This window comes from Solanum pennellii, chromosome 4 (assembly GCF_001406875.1).
Source record: "Solanum pennellii chromosome 4, SPENNV200".
NCBI classification, from domain to species: Eukaryota; Viridiplantae; Streptophyta; class Magnoliopsida; order Solanales; family Solanaceae; genus Solanum; species Solanum pennellii.
In genome coordinates, this window is record NC_028640.1 from 57,989,531 (window position 1) to 58,013,309 (window position 23,779).

Genomic DNA, 23,779 nt, shown 5'->3' on the forward strand with positions numbered 1-23,779 from the left:
ATAGTTGAGTGACTTTTGAGGGAAAATTGAAAGTTGAGTGACTTTCTGAGAGAAGAGTGCATAGTTGAGTGACTTTTGAGGGAAAATTGAAAGTTGAGTGACTTTCTGAGAGAATAGTGCAAAGTTGAGTGACCATCTGAGGTATTAACTCTAGTTCTAACAAATATTTTTGTTGTTATTTTGTGGGTTAAATTAGACAAAGCTAAATGAGAAGTATGCAGCTCCATATACATGCATAACATTGATGTGCTTAATGGCAAGTGTGGAGTCATTATTGGCTTTTGCATCGTCCCTAAACTTTCTGAATGGGCTTTAAACCCCATTAGAGCTCTCTCTGTGGTTTATAATGTACGACTCTTTTGCTTATCTATTAAACTTATATAACAAATTTATGTATCACCTTTCAAATTTCAAGATTCAAACAAGTTCACTTTTTACCATGAAATATGCATATAAATTGTCAGTTATTGTGACTTTTAGTACTTTTTATGTAGTTCATAAATATATAAATTTCATTCAAAAATTTATAAATATTTCCGGTCTAAACTGTTTATGACCATGATAAGTTTTATTTGATGTTGAGAAAAAAGGTCCTTTATATGTCTCGATGTTCAATCCGTTGTTGTTGGTTATTTCTGCATTTCTGAGTTGGATTTTGCTTCGTGAAAAATTATATCTTGGAATGTAAACCACACGTACACTTTCTTTTCATATTGTTAACTCTTTTAGTACAAAATGTTTGATCATTTTTTGAAATATATCAGAGTTGTAGGGTCAATCATAGTAGTGGCTGGTCTTTATGGATTTTTTTGTGGGGCAAAAAGATGGAGACAAGTGCAGAGGATATTGAAGTAAATAAAGAGTTGAGTAAGTCAGATGATTTGGAATTACAATTATCCAACTCTAATAATGATCAGAATTAGCCAAAACTAAACTCTAAATAAGTATAATTAATCTCTTGCAATTTGTGTATTGGACAACATATGAAATGTTAAGTTTATGAATATACACAATGATGAAAATATCTAAGAATCAACAATGTGTTTGAAGCTCATGAACAGAGAGAACATTCTTCTTCAATGTATTAGTTACAAAATGTGATATGTGCATTGCTATACATACACAATGATGATGTGGTTTAGTTGTGGAGAGTTTTAGGTTTAGTTCCATTGGTTAGCTCCTGCTATTAACTAAAGCATACTTCCTCTGATGAATAAGAATGTCTGTCTCACTCCTAGATCCTTGATCTTTGAAAGCATGTTGTAATGCTACCTTAGTATTAATAATCATGGCGTGGGATCATTCAGAGTCAACAACAAAACATCCACGTAAATGAGTACTATTACCAATTTGTCACTCTTTTGTAGCACCCCTAGAGAGTCGCATATTGATACACCATTACTTAATTACTATAATATGTTTTGTTCTCAATTTGAAAATTTGAAATTTTGTGATATTTGCAAACTTGCTTAACATAATTGTGATCGTAATTTAAGAGACTGTATAGGGATATTTACGTAATATTCTAATTAGGATTACCCATAACTTGGAAGGGAGGTGAGGGATATAAATATAGGTATATACAGTATGTATGCATTTTGGGCAGCACACTTTTTGTTTGGGCAACACCTTGTAAGGACAGTTGTAAAGTGATAAACATCACTTTTGGTGACTCTATTCACACTTCCTCTGGTGAAATTCGTCTTCTTTAACTCTAAGAAACTTAGAGAACTTCCTTAACCATATTACTTACAAAAATCACAAGAAAACCCTGGTCCTTTTAGTTGGAAGTCGAGACATATCCTATCTTTTGGTGAGTAGTTGAGATCTATTTTTGAGCTGAGTAATGTGTAGCACTTATAGAATATCTTGTTTTCTAAAGCTCCTTTTTCGGTGAATAAATATGATTTGGAAAGCTAATTCTAATACCTACAAATCCTATGGTTATGTGAAACACTAATTTAGCTGTTATGGGTTCGAAATATGAGACACAACATAGGACAAGTTCTGTCCAGATTTCAGAATTAGAAATCTTGTATGATCAACTGTTAATGTTTTGATTATATTTTTTTGTATAAAATGTATTTTGCGGTGATTCTTGATTATTTACAACCTTAAGAGATGTACCTACATCTTTCATGAAGGATATAAAGTCCAGTTCTGTCGTTCCCTTTTCAAATCTAAGTTGCGACATGAGGTACTAGGTTGGCCAAAATTACTATTTGGGAGAATAATCGTATTTGTACATGTTAGGCTTACTTGTGATGATAATTCTGTTTTACGTCAACATTATTAAGCTGCTAGTTATTAAAGAAGTTATTCAATTTTATTTATTAAGGTTTTATATACTCGTGAACAAGTTGAGGACCTTGATACGTTGGTTGGCCTACGGTTTAAACTCTAGATGTTGTTTTGGACTATTTCTATGCTAAACACTGAGATTTATGTATAAACTTGTACTTGTACTCTTTTTACCAGCTAGTATATCTGAAAGTTTATCTTGGTACCTTGGTTACCTCTTGTCACTTTGCACTGTCGTGTTGGTATCCTTTAAGACATTAAAGACACTTGTGTAACTTGCCTACTTGTACGAATTGTTTGATCACCTGGCACTCTTGCTGTGACCTTGTCCTTCTTGTGGCTGTGACTTTGTCACTATTGGCATGCCTCTTGATTCGAAACATTTTTCATCTTGAATCTGGATTTTTAGTTCGTCTGAAGTATATAAGTTGTCCATTTTAAGTACGAACTGAAAAGCCATTTTTAATACTGTTCTTGGCTCTCTTGATTATTGAGTTTTGACCTTCTTGATCCAGGGTGTCGGTCATTCTTGATATCTGCTTGTGGTTGGAGTGACGATATGATGTATATATTGGGCGAGCCTTGTTACTGAATCTCTTGGAAAATGGTGATATGAGCGTTCTTGACATTTGGATCTTTAAATATCGAACTTGAGACTTTTTATATATTGTTTACTTGATTTATTTATTATGTTTCAATTGTGCTGCCCATGAATTGAGAAAGGTAGCTTGGTGAACCTGAGGGCTCCGAACGTATAGTTCTTACACCACTAAGCTATATGCTTAGCGATAGTTGTTTCTATCGTAGGGAATGTTCGAGAGAATGCATGAAGCTTGCCATTGGAGATGGAGATTTTGAGAGCCTTAAGGAAGATCACATTTGCATATAGGCATCTATATTTGGTATAAATTGGGACTTGTACATGATCTATGTGTTGAACATTTACATGAAATTTTGAAGGCTAAGTTGATCATGTCACCATGGGTTGTACTATAGGTATGGCTATATTTTTAGTTCTTTTTGGGGTGTGTAAACACAAGTCTTGCAATATACTAAATTTACTATTTATTTGAATGTCTGTGTGAAGCATGAACCGGCTAATTCTGGTACTCGGAAGTTGGTAATATTCTTTTTATATTATTTTTAAGTGTGAGTATAATATATGCATGAAAATCTCGTAAGTTATTTGCTTAGACTATTCTGAAAGGGTTCTGCCGTCATAAGTCAAAATTCTGCACAATATCAATTTGACATCAAATTAATGTGTAAATGGGCGGGCTTCACTTCCTTAACTATTTTATTATGAACCTAATTCCTCTACTAGATTATAATCAATATGTCCTTCGTAAATCTCTTTTAAATATCGCTGCAAGTATTAAATTTTAGATTTGTTCTTTAAGTGATAGTATCCTTCCGAAAGGGTCGCTACACAATTCCTCTTGGTAAGCAAAGAATGATCTCTAGTACTCTATTGGAAGTTTGATTCAATCAAGGTAATGTTGAGCTTAATGTTCCACTATTTTGAAGCTTGCTTCAGCCCACAGAGAGATTTCAACAACCTACAGATCCGAGGGTTTCCAGTCTTCCCACCAAAATCATGAGGAGTCATATACACCTTCTCATATAATTTCCATGCAAAAGCACATTATAGACATTCATTTGATGTGTTGTCCAATGATTAGCAGTTGTACATGAAATAACAGTCCTAATCCAGACAGAGGTCATTTTAACCACAGGTGAAAATGTCCTTTAATTTTCAAAACCTTCCATACAATTGTATCCTTTAGCCACTTATATAGTCTTGAGCCTTTCCACCGAGCCATCTGCATTGTACTTAACTTTCTAGACCTATCTACAACTTATAGCTTTCTTTCCCTTGGGTAAGTCCATTAGATTTAAGGTCTTGTTAATATCAAGTGATTTAATCTCAGTCTTCATGGCATCCACCTATCTAGCATCCCTAGCAACTCCTGTGTAAGTAGTACGTTTAGTTTCAGATGAAAATTTAGACATAAAGTTTTGATACTTAGGAAACAGATGTTTATAGTCCAATACTAACGCAATAGAGTAGAGACCACTACTTGAACCAATTACGGTGATACAACCTCTATGCCAAATAGGAGGTCAAAATCCTTTAATTTATCTTCTTATAAGAGGTAAGTGAGTGACATTATTGAAGATGTTACTACATCTGTAGAATTGGAAAGTAAGGCTACATGTGAAGGATCTACAATATTCTGAACAGGTTCATGTTCATCAAATCCAGAAAGAGGTATCTTAGGAGTAGGAGAATAATTCACAGGAGTTGGAATCAAATCATCAAATGCAAAAAGATTGGGACAGTTAGGCTGAGTTTGTAGTGAAAGACTACCAACTTGAAAAGGAAGACTGTCTCCATGGACATCACATCCATATTGATAAAGAAATTTCTATTCTTAGATCATATAATTGTAACCTTTTTATGTGACTCCATAACCTACTAATACAATCTTCACTGCTTTTGGACTAAACTTGTCTTGTTTAGTGAGGTAATTTCAAGGCATAAACTTCCTATGACTCTCATGTGAGCAAGAGATGGAGGCTTACAATAAACTTTTCAAAAGGAGAGATATCACCTAATATAGTAGAAAGAATTATGTTTAAACATAAACAAGAGCTTGAATGCGTAATCACTAAAACCTAGGAAACTATATTGAAACTTGATAGGTTTGATACCAAAGCCTACATCCTGGATGTGGTCGGTACTTGAAAACCATTGTTGGTCCCCAAGTGAATCATTATCCTAGTTGACTACTAAGTGAAAGACTAACTCAAGCATACACAAGCATCAAACTGAAGAATTGTTTAGAACAGTTTACTGAATCTCAAAACCATCTGAAAAATACTAAGTATAAAACATAAAGTCTTAAATAAAACATCTGAAACTGAATACTGAAAGACTGGTCATGACTTTCTATCTATGAAGCATCCAATGTACAAGGATAGGTGTCGGGATAAGACTCACGACACCTTAAAATGCTACAACTAACAAATTATAAAATTGAAGTCCTCCAAATTTTAGTAGACCTTAGCAAAAACTAACGAGTGGATGATGTGATCTCGACGGAAATCCTATTGATGATCCTAAGTACCTGAATCCGCATCATAAAAAGATACAGGTTGAATGACATCAGTACATTGAATGTAAAAAGTATGTAATAGAGCTCAATAAAAAAAATAACTGAATTGAAAGACCGAAGGTAACTCAACTAAAGAATAATATAAATCATGATAAAAATCATTTAAACTCTTTATCGAGGAATGCAATAATAGTAAATACTAAACTGAAGGACTGAAAGTACTCAACTGAAGTATAGTGTAAATCTTGACGAAAATCATTTAAGTTCACACTACTAGAATGCAGTAATAATTAATATTGAACTAAAATATATAAATAAAAATATGCTTTACTTTAAATGGGAATTTCTTAAGTAAAAAATCATCACTATGCGCCTCGTGATGATACATTATATATTCTATGCTGCAAAAACTATCTCATACCTTGTAGGGGTATAGAACAAACTTAACCCATGGATCCACTATAAAGATCTGCTCAAAGGTAGTCAAAAGTCACCTGAAAGTCAGTGCGATTCTAACCCACGCTGGCTACGTGATTTATGGAGAATGTGAGTTGTCTGAACTCTTGCTCATATCGATGATCAATATTACTCCCAAAATATATAATTCAATGCTTAAGAGAAAAAATACTGTCTCTAGGATGAGATAAGTTCGTAAGGGTCTCTTTAAGAGGTAATAAATTCTCTCTAATAACTATGTGTGAGTTTTCTGAAAACAACACTCTCTTTCTCCATGTAAAAATATAATAAAACCTCACGAAATAAATATAGATGTAATTATGAAATATTACTGTTTTGTAGAGATTATTTACCAATAAAATAATATTTTTAATTAATTAAAAGAGTGTCTTGACACCGCAAAATTCATTCAGAGATGAAATCTCAAAGAATTTTGTATGAATCCACTTGTGAAAACGTCATTCATGAACTTGAGGTCATGATTAATGATCTCAGGTACAACAATAAAATGAATGTTAATAGTGTAACGACCCGCGAGCACTCCCTAGTCGTCACACGGCGTATTCGACCTCTCGGGGGTCTTATACAAGCCCTTAGCATTCATTCATCGCATTATCATAAGATAGTGCGGAATTTAAACCTTTTTAAAGAAATCATAACCCTTAGGAGCCAACACTTTTCAAAAGATGTCTTTAAAAAAGCAATGGAATACTAGTCTCATAATGGCCTACATAGACCCAAACTAAAAAGAATCTCAAACTAGGGACACGACCCTTAATTACATTGAAAGAAAAGTATAATGTCTTATACAAATGTCTAAGTGAAAAAGTAACTAGAATAAGAAGTCTTGTCCTCGGCATATGAGGGCATACCCAAATCTTGAGAGAATTTTTAAGTCCCAAGGTTCAACTCTAGAGATCACCTCACTTGCCCACACCTACACTTTGTAGAAAAATAGAGGAAAATATTATATTAGTACAATTAAGCACTAAGTATAATGAACATGCAATAAATCATGCAAAAAGGGATACTTTAGTTGAAGTATGTTTTTCATGCTATTTTGATAAAACTTCATAAACCAAGTATAAAAGACATCATACAAGTCAATCATCAACATACAAGATAATACTCCCATAATCCACAAGATATGACCATATTCATTAAGTAACTCATTTAACCCTATAGACCCTCTACCGAAGGTTATCCTAAGGCCCACCTAAGTAAGACATAAAGTGGTCGCCCATACAACCCCTTCATACACACCTAGGTGGTCCTCAAGACTACCCGAAGTAAGGATGTTTCGTCTTTAACACAACCCAACAATTCAACCTTCATTATTAGAATCACTAAATAAGACACTCATTCATTTAAGAGGCTTCACATAATGGTCTTGGGAGATCTAAGGAACCCACTCTAGTACCTTCAAATCTTACTCATGCTATGTGTACATACCATCCCATACTATTACCTAAACGTTGAAGAACCTAACCAATAGCTAAAGTGTACATCTCATCTAATGGGAATAGGTATTAACCGACATAGACCACACTAGATAGGTATGGAATCCGGTGTCATAAGACCCCACACCGTGGAAGGTGTTCTACTTGCCTAGGGTAGAACTTATAACCAACCCATGTATGCATACTACTATCAATTCTACATTAACAATGAAAATAGAATAACTTACCATCATCCAAAGCCAAATTGACATCATTCAGTTCCCAACAATTCTATCATCACAAGAGGACTTACCCATAATTTGCCCACAAGGACATAATTCCAAACTCATCCTTATACTAACAATTTATCATCAATAGAAGTAGATAACAATAAGAATCAACAATACAATTCAATCTAAACTCAATTTCATCAATATCTAATCATTATCATAAAACCCAATTTATAAGTCAAATTTAGAAATTATTGAAGATCATAGGTTCATGGATTTTTCACTTGAAATCATAAAATAAATCATAATATAATCATATAAATTCGTTTGGAACCATTTTATGCAAGAACCCATGAGTTGAGAAGAAGTGGGTTATTCATAATCTTTGGAAAGCTTGAAAACATTTGCGAATTGGCTCTAGAGAGAAATCTAACTCTAGATAAAGAGTCAACACACCTTAATATTAAGAAGCCATCGAAATTGTAGAAGAAAGCTATGGAAATCTTCAATCCTAGCTCCAATTTGAGATTAAGCTTCCGTAGGATTTTGAGAGAACTTCTTCTTTTTTTTTGGAGGGGGGGGGGTAGGGTTTTGTGTTTTTAAGAATGAAGTCTAAATTCTATGTTTTTAGTGTATAATATAACTTAAAATACCTAAATACACATAAAATAATTGTCCCCCCATTTATTCATCCAAGGGTGGAATTTACCAAACCACCCTTGGCTTGGCCGAGACAAGTTTAGCATTGCAGGTCCATACCACACCCACTAGACCACGGACCATGGTCTTTCACGCTCCATCATTGAGATCCATGGTTCTGGTCAGAGGCTCAAAACCTACAGGCCTTTGCAGTCCTAGTTCACGCCCAAGACCCACGAGCCGTTGGTTGCTTGACAGGTTGTGGTTTGTGGTTGTGAGTCATGCTGCCCTGGCAGCTTCTTGGCCAAGAGATGGGGTCTTCCTCAAGGGTCCCTTTTGGGTCCTTGGGGAGTTGTACCCGGACGTTAAACCCCTAAACTCGATGTTCCACTAATATGAGTCATCTCCACATGACTTAGACCTCAAAGAACACACTAACTTCACCCATATAACACTGAAACACACTAGTACGCATAAAACTAGTCTCTGAACGTCTTGGTCGTTCCTTGACGTTTGACCTCAAATACAACCAAACTAACCTATAAACTCATTTTAACATTAAATCAACAAGTTATAAACTCCTAAAACACATGTGAGGCTCTAGCGCATCCTATTTCATTTTCGGGGTCTTACAAATAGCATGTTGGAGGAGTTAAAATGATACATGTTCAAAGGTCAAGAGTTTAGAAGAAATTATGGATACCATTGGGGAAAAAATAATGATGATAAAGTTGAAGATAAATACAATATCTTTGGAACCAGTACGTGTAAGGAAGCACGTATCACATCTAGAACTCATCACAATTTTATGGTGCAGTTCAAAAGTATAGAACTGAAACTTTTGGATACAATAGAAAAAATATAAAATAATATAATCATATTTCACTAAATTATCTTAGATGTATTTTTACTTTTAAAAAATTATTAATTAATAATATTAATGGGGCCATTTATGCATATAGGGGTCTTTTGGAAATATATTATCTTATAGATATGAGTGATTTTTTTCATTGACACAAGTTGGGATCGGAGGAAAATATTATCTTAGAGAGATTATTATTGAGAAAATTTTCAAAATGACAATGTTTTAACATTTAAGAGGGCTCATTAGCAACACTTTTAATAATTAGTAAAAATGTCAAAATTTTAGTTTGTTATGCATCTTATTTATGTTTTTATTATTTTAAGGATTACAAAATTTATATAGAAATGAGTGATTTTTTTCCATTGACACAAGTTGGGATTGGAGAAAAATATTATCTTAAAGAGATTATTATTGAGAAAATTTTCAAAATGTCAATGTTTTAACATTTAAGAGGGCTCATTAGCAACACTTTTAATATTTAGTAAAATGTCAAAATTTAATTTGTTATGCATCTTATTTATGTTTTTATTATTTTAAAGGATACAAAATTTATATAGCAGACGCGAGGAATTTAGGGGAAAGAATTATTTTTAAAAAGGAACAAATGCTTAAAAGTCTCATCAGTTACTATTTATCAAAATACACCAACTTTCATGTGTTTCTTCTTCTGTCACCATGTTCTAAAAAACACGCCTTTCACCATTGTTCTAAAAAATTCAATATCCAATTTTGTTAATTTTCATTGTTTCTAAACACTTTTATTTACCAAAATAAAAATATTCAATTTTCACTAATTATTGTTATGAAAATCACAGAATTAAAGAAGTACCACACCTATAAAAATTTCAATATCCAATTTTCATTAATTATTGTTATGAAAATCACAGAATAAAAAAAATTAATATCCAATTTTCACTAATTATTGTTACAAAACTTTATGATAGTATATTATAGTTTTATTTATTAAATTTAATTTTTTTAATTGAGAAATTTGAACACCTATAGTTTTATCTATTTTTTGACATACTTTTCTCATAGTGTATTTGTTTTATTTTCCAGAATTTTGTATTCTTACTTAAATCGTATTTATTCCAATAAATAAACCATTTGAATATGTATTCATTCTAGTTTTCATGTTGTATTTTGTATAATGAAACTTGTATTTCTTTATTAGTTTGTATTCATTCCAATATATATGTCAAATAAATATGTAGCTATTTGAGAAACATATTCTTATTCGTATATTTTTTCATTGTGTATTTATTTCTCTTCAGAATCTTATGTCGTACTCATTCCAATATGTATATTATTTGTATTTGTATTCGTTCTAGTTTTTATATTGTATTTTGAATAATGATGTATTAAATATAAAGATAATATGAGGGAAAAGTGAGAATGAAATATAAAATTGGAAAAGAATACGAAAATTTTTGTTGCAATCATTCTTAAATAAAATACATAACTAGTTGGCTTGCCTTTGAGATAAATATAAATTAGGGACAAATAAAAATTCATAAATTATGCAACATAAGATTTTGCATGAATACAAATATTAATAGCATACACTAGTTTAAATACAAATTGAGAAAGGATACAAAAATTTGAAGAAAAACTATAAAAACAAAATAAACTAATAAAAAGTTGTTTTTCCTATAAATAAAATACATAACTAGTTGACATACCTTTGGATGAATATAAATTAGGGACAAATACAAAATTTCTAAACTATGTAACATGGGATTTTTAATAAATACAAATATTGATAGCATACATAGTGATTTGAATACAAAAGAACAAAATTCTAAAAAAGAACTATAAATACAAAACAAACTAATAGAAAATTGTTCGACAACTATTCAGTCTTCGTCTTCTTTTCAAGATCCCCACTAGTAGATGAAGATTCTACATTTCCGTTCTGAATTTTGAGGAAGGTTTTGCACACAAATTGGGTCCTGCATTTTAGCAGCGGATCCTACATTATCTGCTAATTCTTGAGTAATAAATAAATTAAAGAACGAAAAATCGCTAGAAATCCGTTGATTAAGATGGATACCTCTAGTAAGCCTCTTGGATTCAACCATTGGAGAGTAAACCCTAACCGAGATTTAAAAAATACAAACAATAACTTTTTAATATTTAAACAAAAAAATCAGAAAAGAAATCTAAAAATATGATAAAGATTAAGGATACATTAATCAAAGGGATTTTTGTTGATTCAATTTTGACAAAAAAAACAACCAGAATATACGACAGATAATGTTGAAGGAGTATAGAAAAAATAAATATGAGAGAGAGAAAAAAATTAATGGGAGAGAGAATTAAAAATTTGAAAAGATAAATATGAGAGAGAGAATGTTTTTTTTTAAAAAAAAAAATAGGATATAGAATTAACTGAAATGTGGAGGGAGATAAAGTAGGAAGAAAATTGGGATACATAAAAATTCTAAAATAACGACATTTTTGACATTATTACTAATATTAAAGTACGGATATTTTTACTGAATATGTTACTATTTTTGACTAGTTTACTAATTTTCCCATTATTAGATTAACAGAGTATAAATTTACTGAGGTACTACTGTAATACATTTGGGAATTATTTAGTTCCCTTAAACTCTAATCAAAGTCATACTTTAAACTTCACTTTTGGATTCACTGTTAACTTCTCAAAAATCAATTTAAGAAAAAATATTTGATCAAAACATTCTTAAAGAAAAATCAGTAAATGGGATTCATGTGGGAACATAAACGTGAAAAAAAACTCAAGGATCTCAATGCATACTATATAGCAACTCATAATCAAGAATTTAGAACTCATAATGTTTTGAAATTAGAGTATCATTTACCTGTTGGGATAGACTGATAATAATCAGTTAGGCGTAAACAGTGGGAATTAAAATAAGTGAAATAGTTTTATGTTATTTTTTCCTTATTAATCACAACAATAGGATTTTAATAATGTATTTGATAAAATGTATCTTGACAATAAATAAGTATCCGGATGACTCTTATTTTAAGAGATTTTTGTAAAATGAAAAATAGTAGGGATAGGATATAATTTAGATCTTACATTATGCGATTCCAGTAATTTTTACTATGTATAATATAATGTAAGTATTTTAATATAATTGATATATATATATATATATATATATACACACACACACACACACATACACTAAATATATATAATGTAACTATTTAATTATTTAGATAGTATATTGTTATAAATAGTTATAATTATTACAAAATTAAATTGATTACAATACACTAGTGTACACCCCCTAAAACTAATGGGTAAAACTATAGCCTTACGAGGGTAGACGTTAAGGTATGACCCCCTCAAGGACCGACCAAGGGTCCTTGAGGAGGACCCTAAAGTTTAAGCCCTAAAGCTGCCAAGAACCAAAAAACTGTGAAAAAAATCCTTGACCTACGGATGGGACTTATTGGGTATAGGTCCATCCACACCCCGTAGCTCTTGGGTATAGCTCAAGAGACCTTGAAGAGTATTTGCAAGTCATGAACCACGAACCTGCAGCACGCCCATGGACCCACTCACGGTCCGTGTTGGGGGGTGAGGTCGTAGGTCATGCCTGACATGTTGCCTCCAAACTCGGCCAAAGGTAAGTGTTTCCACATATTTCCTAATTTAATTATTATAGTGTGGAGTCGTTTTAATTCATTTTAATAAACTAATATAAGTATTTTAAAACATTAACCAACCTATTTTACTTCATAATCCCAAGACCCCATATCATAACTAACTTTACCCTCAAATATTTCTCTCACTAAAAACCTCCATTGGAAAAGAAAAGGTAAAGGTCTAGGGCTCAAGAACTCACCTTTTCCACTCAAATTCATGAAGATTCTTCAGTTAAGGTATATTAATTTTGATTCATGATTAACTTTTCATCCAAGAAGTCCTTAAATTCTCAATTTCAAAGTTAGAAAATTCTCCAAAACTAGGGTTTTCACTCCAAGTCATAAATTCTTTTGCAAAATGTTTTCAATGATTCAATTGTTTTATGTCATGGTATAATTACTGATTTACGATGTTTTTATGATAAATTCTTTCATGAATTCATGAATTTCACTAACTTTTCAAGTTGGATCTTTTTTGATAAACGAAACTTTTTATTTCAAAACCAAAGTGAATCACTACAAAACTAAACAGGTGCAGACCACTTATTTCTCAAATCTTCTAACCACTTCCATCTATACTAGTTCTACTAACTATATAAAAGAAACTAATATACGCTATGTATAGGAATCAAAACAATCTATCTCGAGCCTAATTAACAACTACTATGACCAGTGTCAGCCTATCCCTACGGAATTCCAACTATCAAGGTAAGAGCAGCCTTCCATCTTGGACGATTTTGAGCTCTCACATGATGATGATAAACAATTTCCCTTAATAACTTGTCCACTTGAAGTTTACCCTGTTCAAATCAGATTCTATTCCTCTCCCTCCAAAGCAATGTTACCAGTGTGACGAAACAACAACTAACCAACATACCTTTTCCAGACGTTCCTTTAGCTTGAGTAGTAAACCAAAGTAGTTCATTTGTCCAGCCATCGATACTTCTGGTAAAACCTAACCTAATTAGTAAACGTGCCCATAACCCCTTTGTGACAGTGCAATCAAAAAGAAATGTTCAACAGTCTCCTTTGCATTATTACAGAAGCTACATTCAAGAGGGACATGTATATCAATTTTCCGCAGTCTATCAGCTGTAGCAAGTCTTTGCCAAGCAGCTAATCAACAAGTGAATTTAAATCTGGGATGAATGATGGGATGCAAAACAATACTCTTCCATGTCATCTTTTGGTAAATAGGGAGTAGGTTAATGTACATCTTTTTTTATCGAGAATCTACCATTGTGGACCATCATTGCTAGCCTACTCTTTAGATCACCTTGCAAGTGTTGGGCATTCAAGATGATTTTTCGAACCTCAACAATCTTTCTTAATACCCAAGTAGCATTCGTTGGGATGGAACATAATTCCCTAGATTGCCCTTTCATATAATATACCTACAACCATTTTAATCCACAAGCTCTCCTTCTCTTTTGTTACTGCCCATAGTAGCTTAAGAATAGTTGCTTGATTCCAAAGTGTCATATTTATTATGTTATGGACGCCTGCAACTTTAGGACTACATAACTTTGTCCACGATACTAAGGCCTTCTTTGAATTCAGAATATTACCTGTCCATAAGTAGGTTCTACAAAGTCTCTATCATCTTCAAAGTTCTTTTAGGCAATAGAATAATTTGTACCCAATATATTTGAATGCCGAAAGTAACTGGTCTAATTAATTGATTCCTTCTAGCGTAGGAAAACAATTTAGCTGACCAACGCCTGATTCTTGCAGATATCTTCTCAACTATTGGTAAACATTGTGCCACAAATAGTATCTTTGAGGATAGTGGAACCCCCAAATATTTAAACGGTAGATCACCTTCTTGATAGCCAAGCTGACCAAGAATTTCCTGTTTCACCTTATGTTTCACCCCAGTCATATATATACAACTTTTTTCTGTGTTGTCCTGCAGTCCTGAAGCTTTAGAAAATCTTGTAAAAGTACCATGTAGCATCTGAATAGACTTCACCTCAGCTTTATAAAAAAGCAATAGGTTATATACAAAACAAACATGAGATCCCCAACCTTTTACACCTTGAATGATACTGGAAACCAATGCTTTTGTCCAATTGATAGAGTTCCCTTTGGAGGTATTCCATATCAAGCACAAAAAGGTAAGGAGACATAGGGTCCCCTTTTCCGATGCCTTTCTTGCCCTCGAAAGGTTTTGTGATTCCTCCAAGAGTATGATACTGAAGTAATGCAAGCGATTACCCATTTTATGAATAAGTAAGGAAATCCCAACTCTGACATGCTTGATTCTAAGAAGCACCATTCAATGGAACACAAGCTTTCCTTAGGTATTAATTAAGGAATTTATATGGTTTTGATGTTGAATTTCCCTAAAGAACTTATGAACCCCTATGTCTCCAAATTGTGACTTTATGATGTGGGTGATTTGTAGTAAGATGAATGTTGTGGGGTTATAATGTATTAGTTGAGTTAATTGAATCATGTTGTCTTTTCATTTCAAATGTAGTAATCCTAAATTAGATTGGTTGATTGTGATCCTTGATCCAAGAAGGGTAAGACATGAGACTTATGCCAGATTGTGGCTGAATGTGTATACTTTATGAACATGATTATACTCTAAATAGTTGTGTGTTGAATTGCATGTTGTTTTATTGTAGAAAGACTCCACCAACATGACCTATATTATGAGTGATATCATACATTGAATAACTATATTACTTGAACGAAGAACACTATATCCATGTCTAATATAATAAATGCTAGAGGTGTTGAGTAAATATGGTGCTTGGTCCTTAGAGGGTAATATATGATATTATACATACCTTGGTAAAGTGTGTTCATGATATAAGACCATTTTTGAGCAAGTAAAGTGATCATGACTTTAATGTAATTGTGGTGTAGTTGAAAGTCTGTTCTCACTCATACACTTTTACATGATTATCTCATGATTATGATGATATTACTATGTTGATTGAAAGTTCATTTTCATAGACACATAATGAGTATAATGTGAAAGTAATCATCACATATTGGAGACTCTACATTGAAAGGTATTTCTCACCTAATTGAATCCAGCATGAAGATTCTAGATTGAAAGTCAATTCTCACCTAATTGAATCTGTCAAGAACACGTGGATTGTGAAAGTGTTTCTCACGCATGATCTAATGAGTTATCCTAATGAAACAAGTTAGGATTCAATAAATACTTCATGGGAATTATGCTTATAACCGAGTGGATATTGAATATGAGATGGAATCTCCCTCCGCTAGAAAGGAATCTCATGAGATAGAATCTCCCCCGCTAGAAAAGGCTGGTTTCTAGAAACAATCTCCTTATCCCATAACTATGTGCCCTCTAGGTTATTTAGCCATTGGATTCATTTCCAAGCTAATGCATTTTAGTTCTACCTTAGGCAAGTAGGACAACTCTGTTCGGTATGGGGCATGACATCAAATTACATGCAAGCTCACATGGTCTATGTCATTTAAAGCTAATTTCCACAAGGTCAAGTCTAGGATGTGCTATGGATATTCTAGGAGTTCTAATTAGTATGGGTGGGGGTATAGGACTTCATTCATGCATTTCACAAGTAGTCTTTGAGAGTAGTAGTGGTAGGTTGCTATTTGTCAAGATGACTCATGTAATGAATATGCTTGGGTTTAATTAGTTGTTGTAACTGATGTCAAGGCTACTTAAATTGTTGCATGTTAACTTGGGTTGTTGTTATGAGTTGTTTTTATTGATGTGGTTGACTAAAAGTGAATGTTTCCTAGTCTATGAGAGATGAGCTAAGGATGAGATTAAAAGAGGGTCTTACTTATGCATTGCACAAGCTTGCCTTGAGGTGGCTCATGAAGTTTTGCTCACATATCATGTTAACACTAGATTGCATTAATTGTGTATATGTTCCTAATGATATCTCTTATGTGCACTAGTTGTGATTGTTGTCTACCATGTTATGGACAATGTTACTTCATGATGTCTTGTATGCTTATGATTGTGTTTTCATACTACTTTCCAAAAATGGTGATTTAAACTAGCAGAGTGCATGCATTCAACTAAAATGTTCATTTTAGTATGTTTTCAAAGGTTTTCATGCATGGCTATCATACTTAGTAAATATATGTGTTAACCCATATTTCTTCTATATTTTTACAAAGTGTGGGGTTTGTAGGCTTGAATTCTATGAGAAGGAAGATAGTTTTTTAAAGAGCATAGAGTTGAAGATTTGGTGAGTCCTGATAGATTCGAGGACAAACCCATTATTACCCGTTACGTCTTTTATTTTACTTTTAGAACTTTTGTATGGGTTATGTACCAAAGTTTTATTCAAGTGTGTAGATGGTTTGAGACATATTGTCATAGACTCCCAGCGGATATTTTAGTAAAAGACTTCAGTTGTAAAGAAAAGTTTTAAATTTCCATAAAATTTCCTATGTTCTTATGTTATGATATACTAAGAGGCTTGTGTAAGGCTCTTCGGATTTTTGTACATCATTTTACGTCTAGGGAGTACTCTCGTATCGTAACATCTATATTGATAATAACTCAAAGTTTCAAAATTAATAATTAATAAACAGTAATTATAAAAAGAATTGAACCAGCCCGATCCATTATTGGAAACCGGGACCGACAACAAAATCCTAACCGAGCATGGGTCAGGTTTTTTTACTCCTTTCATTGTTTAGATCAATACCGGCCCGAACCATTATTGGGAAAATGATTTTTTGCCCGATTTGGTATATCAGTACCAAATATATTAAAGGGATGAGTTGTCCCGTCCAAGCCTAATAAACAAGCTTACTTGTTGTTTCCATAATACCAAATTTGTGGTTTGAGAATGAATATGTATCTTTTCTTAATAATAAATATTTATTGATATAAGAAATATAAAAATTATCAATAGGTATAAGTACAAGCAAGGGGGGCTAACCCTTATCTTACCAATCCTAAGAAGGTATGAACCTCTACTAAATAACAAGCATGAAGAAAATAAGAACTAGAGGGAACTAGTATTCTATGACCATCATTGAGTTAGTAACATACACTATGATGATATTTCAAGTAAGGATACTTAAATAATGCAAAATTATAAAAGCCAAGAATAAAGTTGTAAGACCTCAAAAATGACTTAGGTGAATCTAGAGACTAACATGGTTGTTATGATGGTCTAAGGTCCTAAAATGATTTATAATGTGGGTTTGAGGCAGTGTTTAAGAGTTTAGCTGCATTGGAAGTCAAACGTCAAGGGACGACCCAGACGTTCGACGACTAAGTCACATATGTGCCTCATATGTGGTTTTATGTATTGCTATGTGATTCATGAGTTCATAAGGTACTTAAAGGAGTTATTATGGTATATATAGTAAGTGTTTCGAGTTTTGTGAAGTTTGAAGGTCAAAAGTTCAAGAACGTCCATGACTTTCGAAAGGTTTGCCTTGAAACGATCTTGTGTGTCTATGTATGTTTCATCGAGTATTACTTGTTCGTTTTTGATGAAACTCATGTGGTAGGTCCTAAACTTGTATACAAACATATTTGGGGTGGAAACGTCTGGGTGCCACTCCATGTAGGAACCGCAAGGGGCCCTAAAGGAGGACCCCAACATTGGAGTTCAACACTACCAGGCAGTGGCAATCGACGACCCAAACGACGGCCAGTCGTCCTAGAAACGGCCCGTCGATTGAGACACTTCTCCTGCAGGTTGGGGAGTTCCAGGTGCAACCCACGAGACCCTCATCGACGGGATATGGGTGAGACCACGGACCATGGATACATCCGTCGATGGGCTGCTTGTTTTCTGCTAGCGTTCTGTTAACTTCAGGGGTGAAGTTGTAAATTCACCCCAAATCTTATTAAATGTGAGTGCATCTGTTTTGGGTGTTTATGGGTATCTTAAGAGTATATAAGCCATTAACTCATTATAACCCTAACACTAAATCAAAACATATTCCCTCCAAAAGTTCCTCCAAAAACCTCCATGTGAGTTCAAAGTGAAGATGGAACTTGAAGATGGGTATTCAATGGAGTTTCTTCTTCAATTAGCTTTGGATTCTTCAAATAAGGTATGGGAGTTCTTCATCTAAGGCTTGTTATCACCTTAGAGCCAACTTCAAAGATGATTTTCAAAGGATTTTAAAAAGATGAAAAAGTCCAATTTCTACTCGAAGTCTTGGGTTCTTGCATAATGGTTTCCAAACGTTTATATATGATGAAATTGATGTATAATTGATGTTTTCCAATGAAATTATCCATGAACCCTTGATCTTCTCAAATCTCTAAATTTCACTAAAATATGGGTGAATTGATTATGCTTTGAGATTAATGAATTCATGTGTAGATTGTTATGGGCTTTTGATTCATGTATAGATTATGTATGTATGGTGTATAGGCTGTTTCAGTTTGATTAATTGAGTAATGAATACTCTTAGATCTATTGCATGCTAAGCTTATTGAATTGATATTGACTTAATACTTATAGATTCTAGTGTAGATTTTTATGGGCTTTCTAATGATGTAAGAATTGTATTCAATTTATATCTAATTGGTTTTAGGTTGATAAATCTTTATTGAATTGACTTAGATTTCATTGAGTATTATAGTTTATGTATTGAATTGATGTTCATGGCCATGGGTAAGGGCCTTATTGTATCAAATTGGATGAATAAGCTTCGGAATTGAAGTGTTAAGATGGAGTGGGGGTATGCTGCCCTAATTCCTTTTATTTTATGTTAATTAGACTTTAATTATGTTGTGATTGGTATGGTCCACTTATGGTGGCGGTGCTATGTGAATTGATGTGGCCTTGTCGGCGTTACTTTATGCAATGTGATGATCATGGCCTTGTCGGCGTTACTTTATGCAATGTGATGATCATGGCCTTGTCGGCACTACTTGAAGTATTATGATGATTTTCTTAGTTGATTTATGTGAAGTATGAGTGTATCTATCTATTTGGGAAGTAATGTGAAAGTATGTGTTTTTTCCATGTATGTTAGGAAATCATGTAGACTATGGCTATGTGCTTATATGTATAGTCTTAGGGTTGATGCATGGTTGTTCCTACTTGACTATATGAGTTTATAATAGTTTATTGATGATGATATGGTAGTGTGTAGGATGACTTTAAAGATGATAATGGTTATTCCTATGTTCTTATAGAATGAGTAGTAATATGTGTTAAGGTAAAGTATGTGGTGTCTTGTCTTGGTTGACTTGTGTCCCTTACTTGATGCTTGTATGAATATGAATATGTGATGTCTTGACTTAGGATGCTATAGTCTCTTATTCTTGAATGTATGAAATATATGTGACCTTGAATGATGTTAAGAGTGTCTTTTATGTGAAACCTTGAACCTAGTGGTAAGGTTATGGATGTTGAAGTCGTAAGCCATAATTGTATCCTTCAAAGTAAAGGAATGATGGACTTAAGGTTAATTGGCTGGAACGGCATCATATTAATCCTTAGGAAAGTCATCATGAACTTCTTCTCGCCATTGTAAGGTAGCCCTAGTAAACCTTTTTTTGGTAGGGTAAATGTGATTGGGTTATGAACTTGTTCTGGAACCCTTTTATGTGAAACTTTAATGTGGTTAATCTATGAGAACGAAGGCTATCACCGAATGAGTATGGTAAAGGGAGTAGTTCTCGTTAAGTATGAGACTAGATTACAAAGCATGCCCTTCATATTCCTTAACCATGTGCCTACATGGGATGTGTCCTAGTTCTACCCTTGGCAAGTAGAACACCCTCATCGGAGTAGGTTAGAACTACGGATTCCATGAGTTCCTACCATGGTCTATGTCGGTTATTGCCTATTCTCATCATATGGGATACCTACTAGCATTAGAGAAGTTCTATGAAGTTTAGGTGGTGGTATGGGACACTATCTAGACATTACACAATAGGCTTTGAAGGTGTTAGTGAGAGTCCCTAAGTCTTGTCTAAGACCATTACTTGAATGTCCTTTATGTGGTGAATGAGTCTTAAATGAACTAACGGATAAATGACTAAAGTTAATAAAGTATGTTAAATGATGTAGTACTTACCTAGAGAAATTAAGGGTTGTCTAGTTAAGGTATGAAGGGGGCATAGGAATGGTCACTTCTTATCTTACCTAGATAACTCTTAAGAATGACTCTAGTTAGGGAATTTGGTTGATTATGTGGACATGATCTAATCCTTAGGTAGTCTTAAGGATTACTTAGGTAATCTTGAAGAGGTCAATCATGTATGTTATCTTCTTGATTTATTTAAGTAAGTCTTTTGATAGCCTTTGAAGGAGAATGTCATATAACCTATATGTTAATGTGTTAAATGAGAATGATTCTATCTTAGGTAGTCTATAGGATCTCTTAAGTGTGTGTGTAAGGGATTGTATGGGAGGTGTCTTCACAACTCACTCAAGTGAACCTTAGAAACATCTTTGTAGGAAAATCTCATGTTCTTATGTTAATGTCTCTTAAGTGTGTATGCGACTCATTTTTACGTAATCTTGAAGGTCGTTTAGGCACATCTAGAGAGGGTGTATGGGCGGCCTCTCTTTGTGAGACTTAAGTGAATCTTAGGATGGCTTAGAGTGAGAAGATTACATGATAAAGGGTGTTTTAAGTGAAGTGAAGGAACTTCACTGTAACAGCGAATTGAGTTCACTCTATAGTGAAGTGAATTCACTTAAGTTTCTACATATGTGATTATTGGCTTAAGTGATTTCTTATGTTTTTCTAATTTGTTAAATGTTGTTCTTATGCTTATAGTATAATCTTTTAATCGAAATTCATGAAAAGCATGTTGTTTACTAATGTACCTTTTTCATGGTTTTTGCATGACTTCCATACTTAGTACATCTAATGTGCTAACCCCTTGTTTTCTCTTTTGACTAAAGTGTAGGGAAATGGAAGTCTTGATGTGCCATGGAGGATGGATAGGTTTCTAAGGCTTGAAGATGAAGTATTGGTGAGTCCTCATCTATTCGAGGACAATATCCGCATGTCCCTTATGTCATAGTCTTTATTTTATCGTCTTGTATGAGATTAGTCCCAAGTGTTGTATACTCTAAAGTTTAGATGGTTCAAGTAGATGTTGTAAAGATTTAATGTTTTAAATAAAAGTCTTCCGCCTGTGTAATGTTTACGAAAGAGTTCTTCGTGTGTCAAGAAAGTTTTAAATTCTTACTCATTTTAGTATGTTTATTATGCAATGAATGATACGAGAGGCTTAGATAAGACTTCTTGAAGTCTCATTTGTCATGTGACGACACAAGGACGCTCTAACTTCTATGGTGTGCTTGCGGGTCGTGACAAAAGTTGTGTTATCAACCTCAGCCTTCCTATTACAAATGTATGAATTAAAAAATAGGTTATCTGTCTAAAGTGACTTAGAAGTATTTCCCTCTTGTCTTCTTCTTCAAATTTGTCCAACAGCACTTGGTAGTTCATCACTTTTTCTTGAGTTGATTGGATCTTTTTAAATCTATTGACACTTTCATATGGTTTTGTTTTGCTAGTCGCCTAGGTAGTTGCCATGGATCAAACTCTCCGATCACTTTACCATCCCAACTGTGTTTCCTACCATATGTCTTCCTTTTGCTCTTGTTACTTCCACTTCTTTGATACCTAGGTGAGATATCCCCATCCCTAGATACTTTATCAAAGCATTCGTCTAGTATATCATCTTCCTCATCGTCATCAAAAGAATCACTGCCCAAATCAATAGCATAAACTTTAGTGGGATTAAACTTTGATGTCAGGGCCTCTAATAACTTTAGTGGGATTAAATTTAGATGTCAAGGCCTCTAATTTATTCTTATTTGCAATCAAAATTTTAGGCACAAATTCTAAATCTTGTGGCCTTAATTTTCCATCCAAAATAAAAGGTGAGACCTGCTCTTCTTCATCAACCAATCAGCCCACCTAGGAGCACTCATCTCCCCCCGATTTTCCTTTGAAATAATCAAACTAGTTGTGAGATTAGCTTGAGAAAGTGATGACATACCTTTCATCAAATCTTTGTCATTCCCTTTGGACAAAATAAGTTGTCCAGATTCACCTTGAAGTTTCCCAAATGACTCCAAAGAATTGTTAGGGACCTCGTGAGCAAAGGTGTTTAAAGTGACTATGGGTGGCTTGGTCGCTATATTGGATTCGAGTGTCATGACAGCCTTACATATTTGAATAATCTTATTTACATCAGGTTAGAAATATGTAATGTTGGATCCATAACATTACCATCTTTTACGGTATCCTTCAAGAAAGTATCAAAACTATTCTAGCATAATAGGTCAATTGAGGAATTACTTCACGAACCTGGAGAAACATTAGATGATGCCATCCTACGTATAACCATATTCCATTTCTTTGCTACAAGTTCCTCTCCCTTTGTTCAAATCCTTGTCCAGCTTTATTGCTAATGATCCATCAATGTCCTCACTCGTATTAATAGCAGTTGAAACTGCAATTTCCTTGGCTTGATGTACCAATTCTTCAACATGTCGGGGGACCTCATTTAAAGATTCGTGATTAAAATTGCCAATACCAGAAATATTGACTTGCTGCATCAAATTTGGATTCTTCGACCTTTGATGTTGTGTTGTTTTTATAGGTGTACCAAAAACTCTATCACTTGAACTTGTGCTCATATCACCTCAATTTCCAAGCTCCAAATCGTTCTCAATAGAATTTTCATTTGGTAAAATTGAAGGTTCAGAAATGACTTGATGGTTTGCATCCTCTTTTACCGCCTCCTCACCAATCAAAGAGGATTTAGGAGTTGAATCTACAAAAGTATCAGTCTTAAACTCATTAGTACATATGTCATGCAATTTTGAGACTCCATCAACAGTAGGTAGCCAAAGAACCATAATTTGTAGCCAATTTTTGCATCACATTTTGATTGCCAATTGATTTTTCGATATATCCTCTCAAAATATCACGTGCATCTCCTTGTAATTATTCCATATTGTTAGCCTCAGAATCAGATTGTGTAAGGGCAACATCTCTCAGTTTCGTCGACTAAACGATCACCTTGTGACAATGTCTTCCCTAGTAACAAACGACATTCATTTTCCTCATGTACTTGATGTTTACAATAAGTACAATATAGTGGAAGAT

General features: G+C 33.6%; 1 long non-coding RNA gene and 1 pseudogene across 1 annotated transcript; both read left to right on the plus strand.

Moving 5' to 3' along the window:
• LOC107016823 overlaps positions 1 to 940 on the plus strand; it is a 10,998-nt pseudogene extending 10,058 nt beyond the window's left edge.
• Positions 941 to 1,637: 697 nt separating this feature from the next.
• On the plus strand, positions 1,638 to 3,375 carry LOC114076977. Its single transcript, XR_003578062.1, has 2 exons — positions 1,638 to 1,813; positions 2,817 to 3,375. It is a non-coding gene; the product is annotated as an uncharacterized LOC114076977 (long non-coding RNA).
• The last annotated feature ends 20,404 nt before the right edge of the window (positions 3,376 to 23,779 follow it).